This window comes from Anneissia japonica, unplaced genomic scaffold, assembly GCF_011630105.1.
Source record: "Anneissia japonica isolate Jap-2015-1 unplaced genomic scaffold, ASM1163010v1 scaffold288211_len279840_cov171, whole genome shotgun sequence".
NCBI classification, from domain to species: domain Eukaryota; kingdom Metazoa; phylum Echinodermata; class Crinoidea; order Comatulida; family Comatulidae; genus Anneissia; species Anneissia japonica.
In genome coordinates, this window is record NW_022720325.1 from 137,768 (window position 1) to 143,105 (window position 5,338).

At 31.7% G+C, this 5,338-nt stretch overlaps 1 protein-coding gene across 4 annotated transcripts in view; it reads left to right on the forward strand.

The window, feature by feature from the left end:
• The window catches only part of LOC117111293 (short transient receptor potential channel 5-like), a 76,130-nt gene that overhangs the window by 42,296 nt on the left and 28,496 nt on the right, over positions 1 to 5,338 (forward strand). The window contains exon 1 of one of the 4 annotated variants that reach the window (XM_033254216.1): positions 4,173 to 4,355. The exons of the other annotated variants lie outside the window; for them this stretch is intronic. The gene's annotated coding sequence lies outside the window, so the exon portion shown is untranslated. Of the gene's footprint in view, positions 1 to 4,172; positions 4,356 to 5,338 lie in introns of those variants that run through there. 4 annotated transcript variants of the gene reach the window in all.

Below are 5,338 nucleotides of genomic sequence, written 5' to 3' on the forward strand. Positions count from 1 at the left end.
AGAAAAAACACAATTCGTCGGGGAGAAAAAAATATTATATGTATATTTTACATATTAGTAGAATCTAAATATAAAGATAAAATAAGCCTTTGAAACCCCTAAATTGTCGAAATTGTCGACCGCGGCCCCCCACCCCTTCGGGCAAATCCTAGCGCCACCCCTGTTAATAACATGATGTATAAATGTCAGCAGATCTGTATACCATGTGTTTACTAAGGATTTTGATGTAACGGCATCATATTTAATTTGTCCAGAAAGGAACTTGGCTGTGAAGAGTCATATTAATCAACATAAAAAAGCTGTAGGCGGTACTCTCATTTTTAATACGCAATTGCAACTTTTCTATTATGAATATCAGACTTTGATAGTATACATCATGTGGTGGACGTGTAATCAATTATAGTATTATATAGTATAGTATAGTATAGTATAGTATAGTATAGTATAGTATAGTATAGTATAATGTAGTATGGAATAGTATTATTATTATAGGGTCTATTGTTATAATGATTGTTACGATTATCATAATTTACATTATTAATATCATTCAACACCGTTATCGTCATTATCATAATTGTCATTATAATAATAAACATAATAATAGTAATATATTATTATTATTAAGTTTATTGTAATAATATATTGGGTTTTTTTCTACAAAATTAATTCCTTAAAACGTTTAAAGTATTGAAAACAAGTACTGCAGTCTTAATGACTTTCGTGAAATTAACAGTGCCTTTACCTTTAGTTACAGAACCAAATTTGTAAGTGTTATAAATATTATTGTTACCAGTATTATTCGTATTATGTGTATTATTATTATTATTATTATTAGTAGTAGTAGTAGTAGTAGTAGTAGTAGTAGTAGTAGTAGTAGTAATAGTAGCAGTAGTAGTAGTAGCAGCAGCATGCAGCAGCAGCAGCAGCAGCAGCAGCAGTAGCAGTAGCAGTAGCAGTAGCAGTAGCAGTAGTAGTAGTGCTATTATTTTAGTGTTATAGTACTCGTTATATTAATTTATTTTTAATACCCATGTTCATGACGCTAGAACGATTCACAAACACGTTAGTTCTACATTCCTAGTACATGTCCCGTCACAAAGTGTGTGGTGGCTCAGGTTTATTTTAGCTTGATAATTCAATGTTAACACACATAGCCATAATTCATCTTGATTATGAAGTGCTGTGAACGCTTATCAAGAGAGATAAGCTTATGATTTATAGACATATGAAATGGAAAACTGTGGATTATGGGTTCAGTAATGGAGTTTTAATCGAAAATGTAAAGCTTAAAAGTAACTTGTTTGCTTTACCTGTTTTTAAAATCAATAAATTGTAATAAAAGTTAGTAACATATAGGAAGACGCGACTAGAATATCTTGGGAGATCACACAGGTACTACATAACGAGAAATCATTATCATCAATTCACTTTACTATCATCATTACCATCATTACGAATCAACAAATATATTGTCCATCATCATCCTCATCATCATCATCATCATCATCGTCATCATCATCATCATCATCATCATCATCATCACCATCAAGTAAACCGTGTCATGGGACGTTGACAATTATGATTTTCCACTATTCTCTGGCTTTGATCGTTGTCCATTGAAAGTAATAAGCCTATAGACCTAAGTGTATGCACTATCTATGTTAGACTGCATACAATGTCAATTATTATACAAGGGTGAACAGAATTAAATTTACAAAAAGTACGGTAAAATTGGAAATCTCAGCAAATCTCATTTTAAATACTTAATTCTACTTAATTACATAATTGTATTGCCCACTGATCTAGCCGCTGATGGATCAAAATAAAATTAGTGGTAAATTGAAATTTGTAACGGTAATTCAAAAACAAACAAAAAATTCATGCCTAATTAAACATTCGACTATTGTTCAGGCTGACAGTTCCGTTGACCACAGAATATGGACCCACACCTGCTGAAGCAGTCGCTGTCAGCCTACCCCTGATTTTAACTCCACTCTAAAAAAACATTAATGTTCACTGTTAATATGTTCGTATCATTTAAGTTTATTGAGAGGGGTCAGGAAAATCTTTCAGATCATACCGTTCCCTACTACTTTTCTTTCGGTGTTCCACTGGAATCCAAACTTTAAAATCCACCCGTATCAAACATTATACTGGTTCAGCCACTGTTTCGTTGATGATCAGTGACCTTTATAGTTCAAACAATAGTAAGCTAGAAACAGTGGAAACAGGCGAACGCTCAAGTAAATTACGATTTATTATTATTATTATTATTATTATTATTATTATTATTATTATTATTATTATTACTATTATTATTATTATTATTATTCCAGCGATTCTATTACCATGGAGATTTTAGAGAGGAAAATCTTTACTTAACAATTTCTTTTAATTTCTTTTTTTTTATTTTTTTTTTAAATACATGGTCCCGCTTTCTTAACGCTGCCTACTGTAGTTAGCACCTGCGGTTATGTACATTGCCCATACAGTATTATTTATGTGAAAAGCGAATTATGGCAAAGTGTAATATGTGCTATATAAATATAACATTATTACTTTATAAATACAATATCCCCATACTGTATATGCTTAACATAGATATAATGTTAATGTACTCTATTACAGTCTTGTCCCTGGTGGTTGACTCAACACATCAAATGTTTGGATATTAGTAATTAACAATCATTGTATATAAACAAAATTGAAAAATCCTTAGTTGACCTCTGCACGAATGCACTCAATATAGACTAGGCCTATTCTGCTTAAATACTGATACATTAATTTTCATTTTTAATTATTAGTTAGACCTGGCCTAATAAATATATTTTTGAATGATAATTATTGAATTTTATTCAATCGGTGGAAGTGCAAGTTGAAATATACATTTAACAATATAATGTTTGGAACTGTAGGATTACACATTGTTGACGTATATTTGATTTTTATGAAAAACCTCCATCGGATTTCAAATTCAAGATCGTCCAATTACTTCGGATGCTCCACCAATCATGTTTTTTTTTTTTTATATATATATTGATATTTTTTCGGAAAGATATTTACTGGTTTTATGAAGAACATAATCGTAGGCCAGTAGAATGGTGTGTATGCTAAGCGCAGTGTAAAGTAGCCACGTTCATTCATCAATATACTTATAAACATAGAGGTCCATATAGGCCTAATAATACTCAACCAACTAACATTCAAACTTCTCAACGTCTCGATCGTAACTCATGCGGCTTTACCTTAAAAAATGTATATTTATAAGTGACTCAATGATTTTTGCTTTAGGCCTATATATAACAAAAAGAAACCTAAATAATATTCCAAATCGTACATTTTCCTATACATCTTGGGTATACCTACACAACAGTAGTATTGTATCATCCTTTAGGCCTGACTTCTTTCTTTTATTTTAACTGAGACTTTGTGCATTTTGAACGTCAACAGTTTTAAAATTCCCAACCATCTTATTTGTGATAATATTGATAGGATACTAATACCATGTGATGCTAGACATTATGTTTAACCACATAGTTTAACCTGGTTTAACCAGGGAGTTGTTCACTATTATAACTCCCTGGTTTAACTTATAGGTCAATATCTATTGCTCGGATGTGACTTCTTAAGTTTTACTTAACACGAGCTTAACAATTGATCTAACAACGTAATTATTTGCGGTACGTGTCTGTATTTTATGGTTTACAGAAAACTACAGTCACACACCAACTATATTGGCCTACTTTCAACAAGATAAATATTGATACTACATTCGGTGTAAATGGATTAGGATGTGAAAAGTCGTATTTGATATACTGTGAACGTGTCTGCGTTTAATCTACCTATGTATGATTTAACCAGTTTAGTATTAATTTTGCATATAGTAAATAATGGTTCATAGTATTAAGACGTCTTAATGAAACTGATAAGATCTCACAAATGTTTGTAATATATTCAGAATGTAAATTAGGTACAAGAATGACACCTTTAATTCATGGTCAAGCTTAGACCAGAAGGTGTGACTGTGTTGGTTGGCCTTCCATACTTATTAAGTGGTAAGCCGCGGCTGGCCAAGTAGTTAATGGATTAACGACGATGGCGTGGATGCTGTTGTACGCATGACAGTACGGACGTGTCCCTCATCATCATCATCATTATCATCATACAGTACTTCAATTTTAAAGTAAGCTGACGATTTGTCGCGTCGCACTCAATACTTTTTCTTCACCACTGACGGATTGTACCGGATTTACGATCCAGCTTCAAGCTAAGCCCTGCAACTCCGTGCAACTTCATTAACTCCAACATTCCCCTGATTGCTTTTCTAAACAGTCTGATAATATTAGTATTCTGTGGTAAGTCAAACGTTTTATAATTAATGACCGGATTTATCTATTGATTTATTTTTATTTCGGCTATATCCAGACATTATATATATGTTTATGTAGGTATATGTTGCATGTCATTGAATAGATAGCTAAGCCAAATATATTGTTAATGTTAGGTGGAAAGTGCCATTAATTAGCATTATTAATAATAAATGGAAATGTATTATAATAAAATATGGTATTTTGAAGTGGGGCAAGGCAAATGTATGTAGCGGTATTTGTTTGGTTATTAATATAATTAAAGACAACGTATAACTTTTGGCCCAAGAAAATATTAGACTTTCTGTTTCTATAGAGCGCGTAAAAATACCATCGCAATACACCATTTAATGACATAATTAGATTATTAGAATTTGTTTGAAAAGCACAGACTTTTTATTATTCGGTGTTGATGTGAAAAGTGCAGTGAGGCCGACTGGGTTTTCTATGACGTTTTGGAATTAAGTTATATGAATTGATGATCTTCCTTTTATTATTTGCCTTAAGAATTGTATTGAGCTTCCACAAAGCTAATCTATGGTGGAGGAAAATTTGATTGGGAACGAACCAGAAAACTTTTGGACATCATTTTTTATTGCATTAATGAAGGAGTGAAATGTGTTGATATCCTAAGTGTCTAACCTCCCGCTAAAAGAATCACCACCTTCCATCCATTTCCAATTCCCTCATAATATTAATAATAATAATAATAATAATAATAACGATTTTTAAAGCGCAAACATCACCACCAAAAATAGGTGCTCAAGGCGCAGTGCCAAAACAACAGGAAGAGAACAAACATATCACAAAGAACAAAGTGAAAATATGTTAATTTTTATTTTTTATTTTAATTTATTAAAGAAAACTAAGCAGCACAAGAAATCAAATATCAGAAATTACCATGTCAGTTTTCTTGGAATATTTCACTCATCATATCTAAGGATGACGAACTAACAAAATAATATTAATGC